At 46.9% G+C, this 22,465-nt stretch overlaps 1 pseudogene; it reads right to left on the reverse strand.

Annotated features, from left to right (window-relative positions):
- Positions 1–17,757: 17,757 nt before the first annotated feature.
- On the reverse strand, positions 17,758–20,368 carry LOC149371091 (uncharacterized; annotated as a pseudogene).
- Positions 20,369–22,465: the final 2,097 nt, after the last annotated feature.

The following is a 22,465-nucleotide window of genomic DNA, read 5'->3' on the forward strand; positions in this document are numbered from 1 at the left end:
TAACTTAACAACACACAAAAAAACATTAAATATGTCTGAATAAGTCCAGGGTCTCAAAGGCAAAAAGTCACATCGGAGTTCGTGTCACAAAGCACGCAATACAAAGCAGGTAAAATCTAAAAATCTAGGAACTTCTTACGAATAGCAGCACATAGTGGCGCAGGTAAAAGAATACACCTCTGTTTTTCCTAAGTTTATAAGCGGGCCACGTCATTCTCCTGCCCGGTGCAACCGCGGCTCTTTGTAAGGCATGATTTATGGCACTCCTTAGAGGTTCTCCGAACTGCGAGGCACGGTTTAAATAGCTTGCAATTCCAGAACGCCATGCTTTTTACACAATGACCCACCCATCCCACACGAACAGTTTTATTTTTTATTTTTACTCGAATATTGAGGAATAATTTTATCCCTATATCTGCTGTAAATGATTGATTAGGTTTCACTAACCTGTGAAGAAATCAAGTCGAACAGCTTTCTTTCCTTTGTTCAACTATTTACTTATCGCCGCCCATCTTGCCGTCTGGAATGTTAGTGTCTTCTGTCTTGAGTAAACGCTGCCGTCAACATGCCTGATATTTCTTTCTTTCAGCGGCAGCTTCAGTTGCTATAGTTACAGCCTCCTTCACCGCTTTCCTTTCTGAAGAAGGTTTTGTCCAAGGCCCTAGAATCTTGGATTATGTTGTACGACGAGAGTCCGAGCGACGGAGAGTAGCAGCCAGGAAGGAGGGCTCCGCAGATTCTTAAAAGGACTCAGGGTTATGTTCCCGTCTAAAAACTTTATGCCTTTAGCGTGCAGCCTCTGTCCCCCTGTCATAGCGGTCGATGGGCACTTGAAATACTCATTTCGTTGCCGCTCTTTTTTCAGTTTTTTTCCCTTTGTCCCCCTCCCTACGTGTAGGGTAGCCTGCTGGGCATGGCCTCGTTAACCTCACTGCCTTTCCGTTCTACTGTTTCTGTCTCTCTTTCCTACAGCCTCTTTCCTTATTTGCGATCTTCCTTTCTACTTACCTCGTATTTCTCTCTGCTGTTAAATTATCAAGATACTCCTAAAAAAAAAAAAGAAAAGTTAACAGTTCCCTCCGGTCCCATCCATCCAGGGTTGTGCCGGTATACAGACGGACACACCGGGCCGAACAGAAGGCGTTTAGGGCTCAGTAAAGTTCAGGCAGCAAAATTTTTTTTTTAATTTATTTGTAGTCAGTGTATGCCAAGACAGGAGCTGCGATCTGTGATTTTTGTTTTGCAAGACGAAGTAAGATTGTAGCTACGCACATGGCACTGTATATGCATAAAAATGAGATACATAGCATTCAGGACAAAAAGCTAAAACGTATCAATAACAGAAATAGATGCACCAGTTTCACAAACCGCCGTTAAAAATCAGTTTTACCACGTCATCATATTAAACAAGCTCCGAAACTCTCAACTATAATTCCTATGCGTACAGAAAAAATAAGTAGAAACAAATACATAGAGAAACTACATTACCACTAAACTACATCGCATGTCTAAACGGGCAGAGGGGGTAATGTGGGTAACGCGGTGGTTCTAGGAGGTAACTTTCACCTACTAAGCGAGCTTGTAGCTTCGTGGTGAATATGAAGATTTGACCTACAGCATAAAATTAAAAGAATTACTGTTCAGAGTTCTCTCGCAGGTGAGGTTATCGATCGACGTAATTTCGGGTAATATGGTAAAGAAATAGAAATATATAGAGAAAACAAAACCATGGACTTCATGCTACAATGCGAACAGAAGAATGCGCAGGTAGTCGATGTAAGGCTCATTACGAGAAAGCTAAACCACGCACAGAGAAGTGCACTATCAAAACTACGAAAAACAGCAACGCGCCTTACTTTGTGTGTTTAGCCTTGTTTCTCTTAATATAAGCTGCAACTACTTGTTCTTCTCATTCATTTGTTGTGACCTGACGCGGTGGCTCAGTGGCTACGGCGCTCGGCTAATGACCCGAAAGACGCGGTTTCGATCCCGGCCGCAGCGGCCGAATTTCGATGAAGGCGAAATTCTAGAGCCCCGTGTAATGTGCGATGTCAGTGTATGTTAAAGAACGCCAGGTGCTCGAAATTTCTGGAGCCTTTCACTACGGCGTCTCTCATACATAGCCTCAGTTGCTTTGGGACGTTAAACCCCAACAAAACAAACCAATCATTCTTTTGTTGTGTCGTCAAATAAGTCTTTGTTTAACTGAGGAAAATAACGGTCTGACGAAGGGAGACCTTCCGCTTCTCTCTGCCGGAGTGTTGTGTGAGTCAGCGCACCTAATTAAATTTTACAGCGAGCTTCGTTCTGTTGCGTGTAACGTGTAGTGCCCTGAAACTTTTCTGGCCAGTGTCAGCGGAACCGCAAAAGTGAGGACGTGAGTTCTCGCTTCCCATAGAGACGATTTGTCCAGGAGTTAACTTTGTTTAGCACATGGTTTCGCTTCCTTTTCGTTGGATGCGGATGAGCAAGAGCAAACATCAGTGTTTGTTCTTGCTTTTTTCTGCTTCTGTGGTCAGGAGTGAACTGGCAGAGGCAGACTCGGACGCAGGATGCTGCCTCGGCGTCGCCAAAGCTCAGCCGCATGCAGACTCCCCGGAAATGGAGTGCGCGGTCTGTTATCCGAGTTCGCCCTGCTGGGCTTCCTGTCCGCCGGCTTTTTCCTAAACGAGGTGTCAACAGAGAGTCGCGTTCACTGTTTATGTTGTGTGTCTCATTAATTTGTTTTTCTTCCTTTGTTGCGAAAGCTCAGTTGCAAATGTTTTAAACAGAAAGCCGGAAAAGGACTTTTGAAGTGCGTTGGAACGCTACACTTTTCCTCTTCTTACGTATGTACATCTGCCCTGACTTCTGAAACCGACCGCGAAAAGCTTCTTGTAAATCGGGAAGGAAACTTCGGCAGTCGTTGATTTATACTTCTTGCGTTCCCCTTCGCTGCGCTGTGGTGAGCTACGGTATCTGAGTGATGTAATTGTGCCTGCCACGTATCACGAACTCTGTTTGTAACTGGGATGAGCACCAACGTAAAAGCCATGCAGCTAATAACGCTAGATGTGTCAAGCACCAGTCACTTCCCAAACGCCTCCTCTAGCTAGGGGGCTGCTCAAGTTCCACCCTCTATCCATCGCTCTAACCCACCCTGGCCTACTATTATCCTACAGGGTCAGGAACGCCGTCCACAAAACAACATCATATTTTTTTTTCTCCAGAAGCACCCCCCAACCAGCAACAATCTACCTCCTCTATTCATAAGGTCTTCACTTACTAGAAACGCGCGACATAACAGAAAACTTAAAAAAAAAAAAAACGACTGCGGAATCGAAATCAAAATATCAGCTACCAGTGACTTTCTCACATCACCTCTCTAGCTAGAGGACTGCCCAGACACTATCACCCTCGACCCACGTCTGCTCACACGTGACCCTCGATAAAAACTACGTCGGGTGTATGAAGCATCGGCTTAGAGTTAACAAACTCAGCAGAAGAAACGGGTCAAAGTAATCATCAAGTGCAAATGTAACTGGTTTCGCACAATTTTCACGTGAGATTTGTGATCATCTCATCAATTTGTCTCGTTCTTTGGGGCAACCGAATGGAAGATGAGTCGAGAAGCAAGCGAGTCGCTCTAATAGCCCTTCTGTGCCCTATCTGAGTACCAATGTTTGAACAATGATTTAATATATATGCATGTGCCCATCGTTGTCCCTCAGAATCATTACATTTAAAATTTTCGAAGCTCACGACGTTCTGTTTTTTCATCTATTCTGCAATGTCAAACTAGTGGGACATTACACATTTATTAAATGAAAAAAAATATGAATCACTCGAATTCTAACCCAATAAAACTGACTGCCACAATGCGACTGCGTGAGTGACCTTGTGCCGGCCATTGGGTTAAACATTCTGGGGAAGAAAATCAAAACCTGTAGGTTACAAAACCTCATTTCCTTCCTCCTAAGTTAAAGAGTAGCTATGCTTTCTTTTCTTGCGCACTGATTCTCATCTGTAGTAGAAACGTTGTATCAGAAACAAAAAGCACAACGCTGGTACCTAAAGTCGGAGTATACTAAAACCTTTTAGCTCATGAACGAACTCGGCGAGTTTCTTCACAAAAAACAAACAAGGCACACACCAAAGTGTGCATCCCCTAGACGCGTATCCAGCGTGAAGAAAGCGCACCGTAAAGGCTGAGTATGCAAATGCGCGCGCCAGCCAGGCACTCGCTCCACGCTGAAACTTTGTTTCCTCAGCTTCTATTCCACGCGGCAAAACATGGACTGCGCAACATATTCTTCTTCACGAGCGTCTGTTTCGCGCCGTCGTGTCAGTTCCCCTTGAGAGTGCTTCTTGGTATGTGGAGGCATTCTTCCGTCACAATGCGCAATGAACCTCGATGGCAAAAAAAAGAAAGAAAACTAAGAAAAAAGGCAAGCTCAATGAAGAGGTGAACAGCAAAGACAGGAGCCGATTTCTTCACCAGAGAAGCAAGGAAACTGTCCCAGCATATCGCTGAGGCATGCCGTGCCGAGATTTCTGGAGTCGGCATGTCACTTTCGGCAGCCCTGCGGCTCAATTGTTGTCTTTGCCGAGAGAGCACTGGAATTCTGGGTAAATGTATTCTTTAGGCCTTGATGCCGAAAGGAAGCGGAGAAGCAACAAAGAAAGAAAAACCTATATACGCCAGGCAGCCAAGCACGCACGTGGAGTTTTGAAAAGGTTGTCGCTGTGTTTGCTGACCTCCTGCCATTTATTTATATATTATTCAGATTTTCCAGGCGTCCTCCCGGGCTACGGTACCTCGATATACAGAATCTCAGTGGACTCACTTCACGCTAATCTTCTTTCCCGCTGTTTTCGTCTGATATCCTTGTTTGTTCTTATTTTTTTCTTGACAGTAGCCACAATCGCTTTAGCCAGCACTATGGAATGCTGGTCACCCTGTAGAGTTTGGTGCAGTTGTATCTTTTGCCGAGTTTCTCTTAAACAGTCGTTACTTATTTAATTGCACTCTATTTTTACGAAAAATAGCGTCGGACTGTCTCAGCATACTGAGCGGTTAAATTTGTCTCAGGGACTAGACGGACTAGAGACCTACCGGCCAAATTCTGAACGTCAGCGGACTTTCAAAATTTGGTCGGTAGTGCTCTTCTCTTTCATCTCATTGTTCGCATGTACCAAACGCCTCATTGTGCCATTCAGTTCACGCTGGCATTCGTGATCCGGGAAACGCTTGCTATAACGAGAAGACTAGCTTGCTCATGTGATGCAGACATGCTTTCACGGCCTCATTGAGTCGCCATTTCATGAACATATGGCTTGAAAGCTAAATTTAACAATATTTTAACAGTATTGTTTTATCTTCTGATAACATAGCAGAAGGCGCATACATCTCAGCTTAAGAAAACCGATTAATCGCAAGCATATTCATTGCGTCTAACCCAAGATTACTCAACATACCGTACTAAATCCTTACATCTCAAGAGATCGAAGAGGTAGAGGCTAGGCTATGCTCCGGAAGGCATACAATACGGCGCAGGGTCTGCTCCTGAGAACATCTACGAGTACATTATTGGACCTCGGTGTCTCCAACTATTAAACTAAGCATCAGGCAGTACGCCTCATCACTCAGAAAGACCCACATCTACAAACGTCCACAGGCAGCGCCTTACTTGGACGAGTAGGCCACCCTGAGAGCCACAAGAAGATCCAAGAGAGGTAGGACGTAACGCATGACATCAGATCGACCTACACAGTACTACCGATCCCGAAGCACATCTCCCAACAACTGCACCAAGACAAGTGTGAAGCAATCCGTCAGGCGTTACAAAAGCGCATGGGTGCCAAAAAAAGAATCCGTCTTTGTAGACGCCACCATCTAACCAAATCAAAGAGCCATAGTGCTAGCGCCAACAAATTAGGCTCTTAAGGAGGTAGCGAGCGTCAACATAAGGGATTGGGCCTGTACTGAAGCAGCGGAGAGTGCAATTACTGTCGCCGTAGCGGAAGGCATCAGTAGAGGCGAATCCCTAGTAACTATCTCGGGCTCCCAGACTGCCTGTCGGAATTTCCTGAGGGGCAGAAGTGAAAAGAACGCTCTCTGCGTTCTACGGCACCGTGGCTCAAGCGAAGAAAATATTCGATCGTGTGGGCACTGGGACACGCCAGCGTGGCCGGTAACCACGCAGTGGATGCCATCCCTCGAGAATATGGTAACCGAGCGACCACCGATGCGTTGGGACTAGAACCATTTATCTGGACATACTGGGACATACTGGAGCACCTTAGGGGACTAAGAACCGCCTGTGCCCTAGCCACCAGCCAACTCACGAAAGAGCACACTGTAAGGTATAGACGGCTACAAACACACACAGTTGTAGCCATCGTTTTTTGCTCGCTCAGATGTGCAGTCAGTACTATATACAGAAAAAAAGGCATCTCCTTCAAAACGTATTTTTCGCCTCTCCTGAGCTAACTTATTTTTGCACGAAATGACATACAACTATAAGCGCCTTCATCCACACAGTGCCGTCCAGGTAAACGCATTATGTCTGCTATCCTGCTACTGGGGTTTTAGAGCGGCAGATTTACTTCCCGACCAAAGCAGCAGAAGCTGGGCCATCACGGAAGTCTTCCCCTAATTTGCTTCGCCAGTGCCTTTCATTTTCATGTTCTGTTCTGTTCATGTTCATGTTCATGTTCATGTTCATGTTCATGTTCATGTTCTGTTGAGTCAAACTCTAATTTAAATTTTGCGCACTCACTGAGATGCTTATTTTGTTTTAATGTTCAAAGCGCCACAGCTAAAAAATTGGTAAGTATGATTTGCCTTAAATTAAGGCTGAAGCTGAAGCATTATGCAGCAGCAGCACTCCACGATCGTCTCTAATTTCTGCTACTTCCATGGCCTGCTTTGAGGGCATATATTTTTTTTCCGGCTCTAATCAGCGCTGGCAAGTACCGCTTAGCTTGCTTGCGCGTCGGAAACTAGCCGCCCTTTTATTCCTGGGTGCCCCTTCATAGATCCTGAGGCGTCAAAATAAAAAAAAAACAAGAAACGTTAATATTTGTGTGCTTGCCCAAAGCCTGGATGAGCTGCTAGGCCTTTTTCTCTGCTCTAAAATATGTTAGTGATTTTTTGGCAATATTTTTCACTTGAAGAACCAATATACACGACAAGAACAGATGCACTAGAACAACAACAAAAATAAAAAATTAAGTCAGACGCCGACACTATGCCTTCGATGGAGCGCAGTTCAAGAGGGGCGAAACTTTCCCCACTGAGAAGTTGACAAGCGCATAGTCTATTATGCGCTAGTGTCTTCGAATCTCTTGTGTGAGGCGAACATTCTGGACACTACGGCTTCTTTAACCACTGTCCCAGATAGCTACGCGGCTGGAACGTTTTACCTGAGGTGTACTAGCCTAATTGAGCGGTTAAGTTGGCCGCTCATATACACTTCGGGTGTGCGCGGTACCTTTTTACTCTTCTCCTTATCTGCTTTTCTCATCTAGCAGTTGCTCTTCCTCAGGTGCCGGGCGAGGTCCTTGACCCTGATTAACGTCCCAGCGACCATTTATCTGACCCTTTCCCTCTGTCATTTGCTCCATATTTAAAAGACAGAGCTTCCCCTGCAATTATGAAGCGTATTGTAGTTGAGGGCTTCAGATTATTTGAGATAAACTTTCATCACCTTGGATCCTGAGTGCTTAGTGGCTTGCGCGGCGCGCTACTGTGGATATATGGACGCAGGGGTGGGAACCGAATGCATGACCTTCTGCACAAAAGTAAAGGGCAATACCAACTGAGACTTCCTCTGAGCTGTTCGCTTTAAGTTACTTGATGCGAGTCATTGGGAGCAGGGTATTAGAAGGGTGCAATTTTATTGATTTTCGGCCCTGCTCCAGGGTAGGAATACGCGTACTAATCAATGCCTGCGCGTCGGAAGCGCGCTGAGGCAGACACTACTTTGTTAGTTTGTAATACATTCTGAAGCAAATGTGCGCACTTTACGGTTTTCTGCACTCTGTGATTACCGCTAGCAAGTGTTATTTGCCTAATAGAAATCAGCAATGCATCCTAGGGATATTTAACAACATCGCGACAACATCTGAACGCGGTCACATCCCCCAAAGTTTGGCACTGAGACACACCCACCTATCCTAGCACGAAACTTATGACATGCGTACCTGCAATGCATGAGGTCTGCGACGTCAAAGCTGAATCCAACTCTGGCGGTCGCATTTAGACCTTGTGTTTCTCCACAAATAATATGCGCATGATTACTTCGAACCTGCCCTCATACGCTTGCTCACATTCTTTCCTCGAAATGCAATGCTCTTTTCCCCATGAAAAATGCGTTTTTGGCACTGTTTTCCTGCTTGCTATATCTTTCACTTTCATTTCCTTTCCCAAAATTCTGGTTCACAAACACATTGCTGCGTGTTCCTTTCGTTCTCCAAGCACTGAAAATTCAGCTGACGATTCACTCTGATGCATCACGACATCTCAGGTCTCATTCCCTCTCCGTCTTCAACTACTCCCAATATTCTTTGGTGTCCCCATAATTAATTCTCAGTCAGGCCATGCATATGCAGGCGTATACATCCCATGCGACACGGTTCTTCTTTCTTGTCCCAGAGAAAGACAGTACGCCAAGTGTGTCCTGGGTAGCCCCGTCGATTGATATCTCACCGAGCGCCCCAACGATGGGTTCGGCTATTGCGCGGATAGTACAGAGGCATACCACGCGACGGTGATTACGTTGACAGTAACGAAAACAACGAAGCTGTGAGGTATTCGAGGGGCGAGATTTATGCATGAGGCTTTCGCTGGCTGCTCGTCGCTCGCCGGCATCACCAGGGCACCTGGAACGGGCCCAGAGCACTGTCAGCAGCGCCGTCACACCCGCGTCTTGTTTCTTCCTCTTGCGCACGCGGGTTAGAGCCCCTTTGTGAGCACAGTTTACGCGGCAGTTAGTTATGATACAAAATCGACTCGAAAGAAGAGCGGAAGTTTGGAAAGAGTAGGCTAGCTGGAGCTTACACATTCTGAAGGCAGGTACAGAAACAGGGATATCGTAAATATAAATTTATATTTACTCGAGTATTTTGTTTTTCCAGCGATGGCTTATGTACAGTCGCGGGTAAAAAAGATTAGCACACATGATGGAGCACCCGAGCGCCGGAATGACAACGCGTGGCGCTGCTGGTGACGAAGAGGCTGATAACGAGAGTGCTGGGCTGTTCCCATTCTACAGTATGAGGGGGGTTCAGCGGACTGCCACGGACCAGCAAAGTTACTGGCTAAAAGCAGCGCTATCATCTATTGTTCTCGCGAGTTCCTTTTGACAAACCATCGCGGATATAAAAAACGTAATAAAAAGAAGCCATCTTTGCTCATGATAACCGAGCCAAAATAAATGCCGCAGGCACAGTCACGTAGGGCCGGCACTTCAACGCTCGGGCTGTGCACGCTTGATAAAGCTTACTTCCTGCCGTTCCCCCCCCCCCCCCCCCCCCCCCCCCCTAGGCTGCAAACATGGAAACGGCCCGTTAGGCAGGTCTGCGTACCGCAGCGCCACGTGGTGAGATATACCAATTCTGATCGCCAGTGATATGTGCTAATATTTTTTGCTCGCGACTGTACGGCTCTCTCTGGGATAATCAGCTAGAGTGTCGCAAGTGTCGCAAGTGTCACGCAGTAAGCTTGCATTGCGAACGCTTCAAGCCGCGCGACCATGGGAAACTTAGCAAAATTTCTTCGAACAATTTTGCTGTAATGTACTAGAATACTATAATATACGTATTGCGCCGGCGCAGAGGGCGTTGCTTCAACGATTACTGGTCCGAGCGGCAGGTGATGGCGCTGTGTGAAAGAGGAGTGTAGATCCGCATTACTTGGTTACGTTTATAGTTTATGAGGGTTTAACGTCCCAATGTGACTCAAGCTATGAGTGACGCCGTTGTGAAGGGCCCCGAAAATTTCGACCACGTGGGGTTTTTTAACGTGCGCTGACATCGCACGCTACACGGGCCTCCAGAGTTTTGCCTCCATCGAAATTAGACCGCCGCGGCCGTGATCGAACCCGCGTCTTTTAGGTCAGCAGCCGAGAGCCATAGCCGCTGAGCCATGGCGGCGGCTCAATGGCATTATTTGTTTTTGTAAAATATAGCAGGGACTCATTCGTTGAACGTACCTAAAAGGTTTTCAATCAGAAGATGATTTAAGATTGCGCTTCAGTCGAACTGAAACGCACCGTGGTAATTTAATGGCGTTGGGCTTCGACTCTTGAACTAACGTTTGCCGCTAACGTAGGCTGACAGACCTACGGACAGTAGTGCTGAGATCGGGTAACTACGAGAACCATCCAAAAGGCTTTTCGCATCGTGAATATCTTACAAAGGAAAGAAAGTCAAAGAAAACACTTCCACGTCAGAGTCAGCTGCCCCTCAATTAGAACTTCAGCGTTCAGTAATAAAACGCGACACCAGAGAAAATTCTCGAAAGCAAAAACCCTTGTTTTTTTGTTTTCTGTTCCAGAGCGACCGTAACTCCAGTGGTAGGTATGATTGCTCTGCATTTATACTGCCACTACTCATTTTTCACAGTACAAAGTTCTCATGTGCTAAGCCCTAATAGTATTTTCCTACAGCTTACTTAGAAAATATTTTATGCAGCTTTTATAGGCTTGAAGCTGTGGCAATTCTATAATTTTATTCTCTTTGCCATAACAGAGTTCTTGACAACAAGAACTCGTGCTATTAAAATGCTTCAATTTGAAAGGAATTATTGCACACTTTCTATTGCTACCAAAGGCTACCGCTCTGCTCTGCCCTCTAGTGAAGCGTTGCAACAAAAAAATGCACAAACAATTTCAAAATTTTGACCCTTCATTCTCCCTCTGATAAAGTGTTGCAATAAAAAATATACAAACACTTTCAATATTTCAACCCTTCATTCTTTCTTTTTTTTTTCTTCAAAGTGCTTGCTTTTATGGCTCTCCAAAAGTTTCTTTTCTTTGTCCAAGACGCGCTGCCAATGCATGCGTCAGTCCTCCTGGAGAAAACAAGGAGATGTAAACCAAAACAATGCATTGAGCTGTAATCGACTCTCAGTAGACCGAAGAGTGCACTGACGACCTCTTATTTTCACAAAAAAATGAAATAGCGTGGGGATACATTATGAGTCGCGGAGAAACTGAAAACTTGGTAGAAGATCCAGTGCACACCTGCTAGAGCTAAGGCGGCGCGGCCGCGTGAGAGATTGTATTTATCCCTGCGTAATACTCGTTTCAGTCTTGGCATGACAGCCTAAAAAAAATTAAACGATAAGCCTTGCGAAGAAATAAGAAGACAAAGAAGTTTCAGCCTACAGGCCTGTCACAAACAGAAGAGGCAGAACTAAAATGTGGCATCGACCGCTAAGCGTACAGTCGGCCGTGAAATCTCACCGACATACAAGCTTGCGTCGGTACGCTAGAGAAGCCACAGTGCGAATACATTATTTTTCGCCTCCTGTGTCTGACATCTCAGCGGAAGACAACGCCGGTAGCGGCAAGTGACCAGCATAAAGAGAGGCACTCGAGAAAAAAATTGCTTGGAAAAAAGAAAGGCCTAAAAAGAGAAAGGCATAAAAGGCAGCAGTGCATAGTAGGAGCCAAAGAAGAAAAGGTGCGTGCGAAGGCGTTTCTGAATAGCCCATGACAACTTCCTTGGCATTAGAGTACTCGGCCATCTGCCTATCCTGTCGAGCTATGGGTTCTAAGTGTGAGCATCGTTCAATGCATTCGAAATCTTCATCTTTATTAAGTTTCATCTCTTCACCCTGCGGTGGTGCGTACTGGGCTACATCATTTTTCTTTCTTTTTCTCTGCCCACACTAATATTTTCATCCTGAGACGCGAAGGTTTGCTAATGCTGCAGAAGAGCGCACAAGTGCTATGGAGAGTCAAAAAATTGGCAGTGGCTTAGCTCAGCAAGGCCACGATATACTTAGTCTACTGACATTTCGGTAGGGACACGACGTCGTTGTCGTTCAGCAGCTTGGCGGCGTCTCTTCGCGAGACATTACCCTCGTTCTTCGGGCACTCGGCCGCGCGCACAGACTGGTCTAACGAGAAAAGATGTACTCACCTTTGAGTCTGTTATGTTACATTTTCATTCTTACTTCGTTTATTCTTATCGCTTCTTGTTCCAATATGCCCCTTCAAGATTCCCAACATGGCTGCTGTTTACTTTCGAGCGTTACATTTTTATATTTACAGTTAATCTTTCTGGGCAGGAGCAATCTGGGAAGGAAAGCTAACGTGGCACGAATTATCTTGAAGTCAGAGTTTAGCGGCTTTTGTTGGCTGCCAATTTTCTCTGGTGGTTCGAATTGGGCCTTGCGTATTAATAGTGGTTTGGTTTATGGGGTTTAACGTCCCAAAGCGACTGAGGCTATGAGAGACGCCGTAGTGAAGGGCTCCGGAAATTTGGACCACCTGGGGTTCTTTAACGTGCACTGACATCGCACAATACACGGGCCTCTAGAATTTCTCCTCAAAAGAAATTCCAGCCGCCGCGGCCGGGATCGAACCCGCGTCTTTTGGGACAGCAGCCGAGCACCATAGCCACCGAGCCACCGCGGCGGCTCGTATTAATAGTGTCGCGCCGTCAGGATAGCTACTGCGAAGATGTAAGAGCATGCATTCTTTGTTCCGTGTTTGCCTTCTCCATGGCTGGGTTCACAAGAACGAATGTATGCAGTGGCTCAGTCGAGAATCGACACAATGCCTTTATAACTGTGTTGCTTAAGAAAATTAGTTGAGAATATTTCCTAAATTCCGTGATAATTATTCATTACTAATTAGACTGACAGGCAAGCAAAAGGAAAAGATCCTACTACTGCATTCATGTCACATAAGAGGCAAACAGGTGTGGCTTCTGCTCATGTTCCAAATTCTTTTACTTCCACATGCGAAAAATAAAATGTGCGTCCACCCTTATCATGAACAGGAACATGAACGCTGCGGTATCACCTCAGTGGCTTTGGCGTTTACCTGCTGACCCCGTGTTCGCGATTTGCAATCATGGCAGTGGTGGCCAAATTTCAATCGAGGAGAAACAGAAAAAGCCCGCGTGATAAGCGATGTCAGCCCACGTTAAGCAACACCAATTCGTAAAAATAATTCACAACCCTAGACTTTGGCTTTCCTCATTACTTACGTGTTTCTCCGAGGCGACAAACCCCACAATTTACACTTTACAAACCGGCACTTCCAAAGTCGGCTCTGCTTCCGCATTTTTCTGTCCGGGTGTCGAAACAGCCCCTGTCGCTGTCGCGGACGACAGCGGTCGTCTGCTGTGAAGCTGCAGGAAGATTAATAATAAAGAACAGCCCTAGTACAACAAACAACAGGGCGGCGCCAGTGAAGGGTAAAAAAAAAGAACACTAGAAGAATACGGAACGTGGCTTCGACTCTCCGGAGCTTGACGGCTTCCTGCGGAGCGTACCCACTTCTGCGGCGCCGAGCAACGAGGCGTTCGCGTTGCATTCCGAAAAATGGACTGTCAGAGCCACCCTACGTACACAGACATGTTTTTCTTTATATTTTTTCGTTCGCGCTCTCTCCTCGCGGTTGCCCCTTAAGTTTGAAAACAAACATTATTTCTTTTTAGACTTTTCCACTCGCAGATTTTGCGGCAGCACGCTGTTACGAGCGAGAACATTCCTTATTGATTTTCTCATGAAGCTTATAGATTTATCAGCGTGCTTCTCTACGTTGCGTCTGTTGCTTATGTTTTTCGACGGTGCAACATTTCAGAGCAAAACTCGGATGTATTTGTTTTCTCTATTCATTCGACACCATTTTGTCTGTAACGTTTCATTGGCGTGCCAGTGAACAGCGGGGCTGAATGCCATAATCTGGGTGCAGCTAGAAACTTGGGAAAAACCCACCTAGGCGCAAATGGTTTCACAAGGACACAAAAAGAGACGAGGAGACAACGGACAGGCGCCTGTCCGTTGTCTCCTCGTCTCTTTTTGTGTCGTGAAATCATTTGCGCCTAGGTGGGTTTTTTCCCAAGTTTCAAGATGAATAACCAACTAGCCCGTCAACATGCCTTACTGGGTGCAGCTAGGCTGGGCAAAACGAGAAGGCACAATCTTTGTTACACTTGTTCCTTTCGCATCAGATTTTATCAACGCCCCAGCTACTCTTCAGCTCGCCTTAGAATCTTTGTTTCCTCAAGGGCAACTGAGCGCTCTTTTAATCATCAAATTTATCTTTACAGGAGCTTTTTCGCCAGGAGGTTTCTTTTCCGAGCTTTGTGAACATGAGGTGCCTTTGACTTTCGATTTTGTCCTCGTGGATTCGTCTATACTACCTCATTTCGTTTTGTGTTCCTAAATGATGGCGGTGTCACCTATTCAAATTTGCTCCTTTGACTCACAGTAAGTTTCGTTCCCAACATTCTTTTCATCAATGACTGCCCAAGGTATGCATAAAAGATAGCAAAGACTTCTCAAGAGAGAGCGAGAGATAGAGAGAGGAGAGAAGTAACGGGGAGGGGAGGGGGGGGGAGGGTTACGGGTAGGTTCGCAAAGAGAAGCTGCCGCTCTGTTACCCTACACAGAAGCAAAGGGACGGGTAATATAAAGAGGCAAGAGAGAGAGAAGAGAGCCAAAATAAAATTGACTAATAAGACTCCTAATAACACGAATAACGCACGCAGAAACAAACTACGGCACAATGTTACGCCTGTGCACGCCCTCGTGTTCTTCGCTACTTCTTCAACCTAAAATGGTCGAACTTGCGAAAATTATTTTCTGCTGTAGTCATGAGGCGGGTACCGCGAGAGAAGGGGCACAATGTGGATGTCTTCTAGTGGTTGCTTGGTACCACAGGGCCGTTAGAGCGACAGGCTGCTAGCACCAGCTGCTCATCTTGCGACTAAGTGAAAACAGAAAACGATGCCGTTACGATGTGGCAACGCGAAGCAGGTCAAAGTGCACCGCAGTTGGAAGACGGGACTCGGGACGATGTAGTCACTCATGCCGAGTTCTGCGGTACTCTTCGTCTAGCTTGCTCGTCGCGGGCTGGTATACCAGACGAGCTTGGAAGGGCGCCGCTTCTCATGCCCAGTCGAAAAACACAACAGAAATGTTTCGGTCGTCAATACAAATTCTTGCTAATATTTATGGCCAATAACTTGTACTAAAGACAGCAGCCGCCGTGGCTCAGTGATTAAGGTGCTCGCCTGCTGACCCGAAAGGCGCGGGTTGAATCCCGGCCGCGGCGTTCGAATTTGGATGGAGGCGAAATCGTAGAGGTCCGTGTGTTGTGCGATGTCGGTGCACGTTAATGAACCCCATGTGGTCGAAATTTCCCGGAGTCCATAACTGCGGCGTCCCTCATAGACTGAGTCGCTCTGGCGCGTTATAGGCTCATAAACCATAAAAAATCTATTAATAAAGCTAAAGTAGGACAGAGAAATGCTTAAAAAAGCTGCAAATTTGGTACCTACGACAAAACAAACAGCGTTTCGTCATATTTTTACACGGTTCAGCCATTACTTTTTTTTCGAATGGGCGGAGTGTTGTCCAACGATGCCTGGGCGCTTCATCCTGGTCGCCGGAACAACGATTCCCTCGAACGTTTCGGGCGCATGGAAATGGTGCTCCATGCGATCTCCTCGTGTAGGATGTTCACTCGCTCTCACCTTACCTCGCCTTGCTGCAACCGATATGTGCCTCGCCATGTCACTGAAAAACAAACTTGGTATTCGCAGTACCGCCAACCCCAGAGGCACACTTGCGCGCAAATGCCGGCGATTCCAAGTTTCCAACACGAGAAATGTTCTCTCCTGGTCGCGGGGCCACAAAGGCTATGAGCCCAACAAGTATAACGTCTTGGAGATTTGAGACGAGACCTACTTAACGTTGCATGGCGGAACTGGGGGAGTTGTTGCCATTTTGTTGTACCTGCTGCAGTGCGCTGCAATCTGGCTCCAATCTACCAATTTCTGCAGTCTGCTAAGTAATTAAATGTTTCCTAAAGAACAAACTTCCTGAAGGCAATAACTGGAAGTGAAAGCGCACCTGTTGAATGATTACGCTAAACAACACCGGTTCAGGAAGGGTCACTCCTGCGAAACACAATTATTCGAACTAACTACTGATTTGAATTTTAATATGAATGAAAACCTTATAACTAATTGTATATTCCTTGACTTTGCCAGAGCATTCGACAGCGTAGTTCACTGCCGCATGATTTCGAAATTATCTTTTTCCGTCTAGGCTCGCTAACTTTAAAATGGCTGCGCAACTTTCTCTCGCATCGCCAACAGTTTGTATTTGTTAATAATCGGTCCTCTAACCTTTCCCCGGTTAACTCCGGTGTGCCGCAGGGCAGTATGCTTGCTCCATTATTATTTCTTATTTATATCAATGATTTACCTAATAATATAACTTCCACTATGCAAATTTTCGCGGATGATTGTATTACTTATCGCCCTATTAGATCTACTAATGACCACCTGGCGCTCCAATCAGAACTTCTTATTATTAATGACTGATGTAACTCATGGTTAATGTCACTTAATGTATCAAATTGCAAAGTTATCTCTTTCACCCGTAAAAGTAACAAGTCTAGCTATACGTTCCGTATTCAGAATGATCTACTCTCTCACGTTTCACATTACAAATACCTTGGTTGTAACCTTTCTTCAGATCTTTCATGATCATTCCATATCTCATCCATATGCGCCGTCGCCTCAAAGTCATTAGGCTACCTACGCCGTAATCTGCGAAATTCACCATCTAATATTCGAAAACTAGCATACCTCACTTTTGTTTCTCCACAACTTGAACTTGCTTCTTCCATTTGGTCTCCCTTTCATAAGAACATCACCACCACGCTAGAATCTATCCATAATAAGGCAGCACGATTCATTTCACGAAACTATAACTACGGTTCAAGCGTCACTCAGATTAAAACCAAACTTTCACTACAATCATTAAGCAAACGCCGCGACATCACTCTCTTAACGATGCACTCTAATAGAACTAGTTCCTTTCACCTCGATGTCCCATTCCGCACGTCTAAAAGATTATATAATCAGCTCAGTTTCGCAAGGATATATGGTCATACATACGCTTTCAATTCATCTGCACTAACACGAGCCATCAGATTATGGAATGACCTACCAGAAAAAATCGCTTCATTATCTAATCTCGACTCCTTCCATACCCAACTCATCACACATTTCATTGAAACCATTATTTAGCATGCCTCCGTTGAATGCTTTCTTTGTTTCTTATTTTTTGTACTTTACTTTGCTACTACTGGCGGGCCTTTTTGATATTTTCTTACTTATGTTTGCCTATTATGTTCCCGTGTTTGCCTTAATCACGTTTGTTAGTCACTGTTACAACGTTCCGCGAGCACATTACCCTTAATTATTGTGCCTTAATTTGTGTCGCTTATTCTTTTTTTTTACCCTCTTGTTATTTCCGCTTTATTTCTACATTTCTAATTTGTTAATATATTGTTTATCATGACTGTATGTTTCCATTTTGTTTCATTTGTTATTAATGCATCGTATTCTCGATTAATTTCTATGATGATCGTACGTTTTCCCTACTGTTTCCTCTGGCTATTAATGTATCGTATAGTAATTTTTCGCCCCCCTTACACAAAGCCCAATGGGTCTGTAAGGTATTTCAAATAAATAAATAGTAGTAGTAGTAGTGCAAGACCTTTATTCGGCCGTAATTTACTGGCCAAGCAAGTCGACCGCCTGGGCGACCAGAAGTCGCTGTTCTTCCTCCCCTTCAGCGCCAAGCCAGTCGAGCCAGGTGGTGATGGATAAAGAAAGTGGGGGGTAGGCACCCGACTGCTGAGCAGCCGGGCAATAGAAGAGGCAATGGGCCAGGTCCGCATAGATACAGGGACAGTTGGGACAGGAAGGGTCTGATCGATAGCGATAGAGAAAGAAGCGAGACGGGGTGATAACTGCATTCATTTGGATGTGCCGAAGAAGGCGAGCCTCCGGCACCATGAGCGATGGATGAGGGGGAGGGTAAAGGCGTTTGTCTAGGCGGAGCTCGAGGTAGACCTCTTTTATGGTGCGGCGAAGGGTGAGTCTCCCACCGTCCTCCGAGGGCTTGGGCCAGGGGATCAACGGTGCCCGGAAAAGTGTGTCGCGGGCGAGCTGATGGCCCAGCTCATCGCCGTCAATCTCTGAATGCCCAGGGACCCAGCGGAAGAAAACGATGGAAGGCCGCAATGCGGAGTCCGCTCGTTTGACCTCCTGTTGGAGAGAAGGGGTCAGTGTGCGTTTCTGTGTGTGGTGTATAGCGGCTTATGAGTCTGAATAGACTGTGTACTCTTGAAAAGAGGGAAGGAGAGCAAATGACTGAAGGGCATGTGCAATGGCGAGGACCTCGAGGGACAGTGCATCCGGAGGGTGTAGATACGGCCCGCTAGTGTGGGTTTCAGGAGCGTGGAGGTGGGGATGGTACAGGGCGTAGCCGCAGGAACCTCGAGGAGGCACGAAGGAGACATCCGTGCAGGCTACACCCTGGGTATCAAAGAGAGGGGAATGATGCTGCGCGGCCGCATGACGACGGCCGGCGTGCAGGATGAGGGACATGTTAGTCGGGAGGGGGAGAATACGAAGATTGGGAGCCGGGGTTGGAATAGGAGAGGTAAACGGGGCGATGGGTATGGCCGAGATACCCTCTTGAGTCAGTAACCATTGAGCCTGACGGGTAAGGGGAAGGCGGGCAAGCTGCGAGTCACGATGGAGAGAGAGAAGAGAACGGAGAGGATGAAAGAGGCATGTGGCAAAGATCTTAGCGGTGGAGGTAGTGATAGCGAGGTTGAGAGCTGCCTTGTAGAGGCCCACAAGGGCAGTCTCGAGAGTGTTAAGCTGAGTTTGATTGAAGGAAATGTAGGGTGCAAAGTACAAGACCTTGTTGAGGGCCAGCGCGTGGGCAACTCGGCACGCGTGAGCCTCGTGGAGACCTGAGCGCCGAGTGACCACGCGCCGCAGTAGGTGAGTTACGGAGTGGCAGGTGGTGACAGCGTGGTGGAGGGCTTGCACGCTCTTGGCCGCATGCAAAGGAAAGCGAAGAACTTTGCACTGCTTGACGACAGGAATGGGAGAGCCAGAAAGGTGGAGAGAGACGAAGTGGTTGTGTAAGCGCTAGAATGAGGAATGGTTGAGAAGGAGAAGCTCGGATTTTTCAGGAGCAGGAGAGAGGCCAGCGGTGGTGAGAAAGGAGTCAATGAGATGTAGGCCACGTTGCAGGGTGTCCTGTACGGGAACGGGAGAGCCCGACAAACACCACAGAGTGATGTCATCGGCGTAAAATATATGATGCAGGTCGGGAATTTCAGCTAGCTGGGAGGGGAGAGGGGCCATAGTAAGATTGAAAAGTGTAGGAGAGAGAACAGTACCTTGAGGAGTGCCACGGGTGAGGTGGTGGGGGTCGGACAGATGGGTGTCTACTCGAAAGCGAGCCACACGTTTAGAGAGAAATGAACGGACATAAGAGTACATGCGGGGGCCACAGTCTAGGGAGTCAAGTTGGGAAAGGATGTGGTCGTGGCAAACACTGTCGAAGGCCTTGCGAACATCGACGGTCACAAGTGTGTGAATTTGAGTTGGGGTAGGTGACAGAAAAGTATGCTGGAGAATCAGAAACATGTCCTGTGCACAGACGTGGCGTCGGAAGCCGATGAAAGAATGAGAGAAGAACTCCCTCACCTCGAGAAAATTAGAAAGGCGAGTCAGGGCCATTCGCTCAAGGGTCTTACCAACACACGATGTCAGGGAGATTGGGCGGAGGTTAGAGAGAGAGTGAGGTTTGCCCGGCTTTGGAATCACAGAAATGAGGAGGAGTTCCAGGAGCTCAGCAGGCAGCCGCTGTTTCAGGCCTCATTGAAGGTTTGAAGGAAGAATTCTTTGAAGCAGTCAGCAAGGTTGCGAAGTGTGGTATATGTAATGGCATCCTCACCGGGAGCCGAGCGTGTAGCATTAGCAGGCAGAGATGATTCCAGCTCTCGGAGAGTGAAGGAGTGGTCCAGATCGGAGTTAGGTCCGCCAGAGTACGTCGGGTAGGAGGGTGCCAGAGGGAGGTGGAGAGAGGCGAGCTGATCAAAAGCATCAGAGGGAGTCCCCTGTGTGAGGGCTTTAGCTAGAGTGGGAGCAAGGGCAGGCTTAGTGCAAAGGAGGGATTTGAAGAGAGACCATGTGGATCGCGAATGCAAAGCAGAGTCAAGACAGTCACAAAGAGCACTTCAACGAGAGTGCTCGAGTGAGGCGCAGTGGGTGACGACCTCGGCCTGCAGAGCAGTGATCCGGGAGGAGAGTTGGCCATTGTGGGATTTGGAGCGAAAGGAGCGTTGAAGACGTTTACGGCGACGTCATAGACGGAGATGATGAGGATCTGAGTCTGGGGCTTTGTGACGAGTGCGAATGCGACGGCTACTGGACGTCAGCGCTGCAGTGATGCGCGACGTCCAGTCGTCGTAGGAGTGAAAAGAGTCGGAGGCGAGATTAGTGCGGAAGGCGTGCCAGTCAGTGTGAATGACCGGATGACATCGAGGGATGTGGGAAAGAGAGGTGTGAATATGGACGAGAAAGTGGTCACTGAGAAGAGTTTCGGCTGTCACCTGCCAGTGAAAGGAAAGTGAACCCCGAGAGAAAGTGAGGTCAGGTGTCGTGGGCGCTGTGAGGCAGTGCCCGCTCGAGTAGGGCAGCCAGGAGTATTAAGAAGGGTGAGGTGGAGTTCCTGGGCCAGACAGTGGAGGAGGCGGCCGGGTTTGAGGGTAGCCCCAGAGTGTGTGAGGGGCATTGAAGTCACCACCAAAGAGGAGATGGGAGTTAGAAGGAAGAGAGTGAAGGAACTTGCCCAGGGCAGAGAATAAAGAGGAGGTGACAGGGGGGTTGTAGAACGAAAAAAGAAGTGAGTGAGACGCGGGAAGATGGGTGGTAATAGACCGCACCAACTATAAATAAATATTTAAGAGGGTTGGAGGGGATGTCAAGTGGCTCCACGAGCACGTCGCTGCGTACATAAATAGACGCAAGTGGTGTGGACGTTGTCGCATGGTAGACGCGGTTGCCTGGGACAGTGCGGGCCGTCCGAGTCTCCTGTTAAAGGAGCAAATGGGGCAGGGAGGGGCGGGTGAGGAGATACTGGTGGAGGGGGGTCTTATTATGGCGCAGATTTCTCGAGGTCCTCGACAAAAGCCATTATGAGAGTGTAGAGGTAGAGGCTCGTGAGGGTACTCGTTCCTTCTTTTTGGCCGGGGGCAGTGACTCATGCAGGGAGTGGAGCGTAGTAGTGAAGGATTCCGATTGTTTTGATTGTGCTTGGAGGGTGGTAAGAATCTGCATAAGCAATGCCTCTAGCTGAACCAAGCGAGTGTGGTGTGCCTGTGTGGTGGTTTCGACTAGATCAGCCAAAGGGGTGACCTGGGCGGTGGAGGAGGGAGTGGTGAACGTGGCAAGGTGCTCATTTAGCTTTGTAAGCTGGGAGGTAAGAGAGGAAGTGGTTGTCTGGAGGGTTTGGGTCAAGGCACGGATCTGCGTCGTGGGAAATGCGCTGCTGCCCTCGCTGCTGGCGATTTGAATTTTTTTATAATGAACAGTTCTTACCAGCCTTTCTGTCTCTGAATATTACCAAGTATTCAAGGTAGCACCGACAGGTTGTTTCATTGAAGGAGAGGAAAAATTTTTTAAAAAGACCTTTTGCAGAATCCATGTTGGCTTCTGCAGCGTTTTAATACCGGACCTAAAAAAACAGGTGAATCGTGCTGAGTAGTATGTTAGTTAGGTAATTTCTAATACCTAACTGTAAACGCATTAAAATTATGCAGCTTGAAGCAGTTGGAGGTTGGTACGTGGCCTTTAGTAATGTTCATATCAATGCTAACAATTATAAAACCAGATTACCCTGAACGCTGTGCAAGAAAAAAAAGTCGCCATCGCGTGCTCTTTTTCGAAAAGCGCGTGTCTTCGGCGCTCCCGAAGCGACGTTAACACCTAGACGTTGTCGCGAGTGTATCACGTGACCTGCTCTCTTTTATGGGTATGAACAGCCACCTGCGGCGAGCACGGCAGAGTGGGCTGTACAGGCAAGGTCACGTGATACGCGCGCTGCGGAGAGCTGCTAGTGATTGACGTTGCTTCGAGGTGCGTGCTTTTCAAAAAGGGCGCACTAAAAATTGTTGAGCAGCACATCAGAGAAAACTGCGGTTTCTAAAGTCGATAAAGTGCTGTGGCTATTAGTAATGGACGAACACAAATCACATATTGCATCCAGCACCTAACTTTAAATAGTCTAAATGTAACAAATGTTATTTTGATCATTTTGATAGGCTTAATTCTAACTGGATACCAGCACCTAATTGTAAGCTACCTATTACAAATTAGTAAATCAGCTTATTAGTAGACATGGCTCAGCTTTTTC

This window comes from Amblyomma mixtum, chromosome 1 (genome assembly GCF_055824585.1).
Source record: "Amblyomma mixtum isolate Tamu chromosome 1, ASM5582458v1, whole genome shotgun sequence".
Lineage (NCBI taxonomy): Eukaryota > Metazoa > Arthropoda > Arachnida > Ixodida > Ixodidae > Amblyomma > Amblyomma mixtum.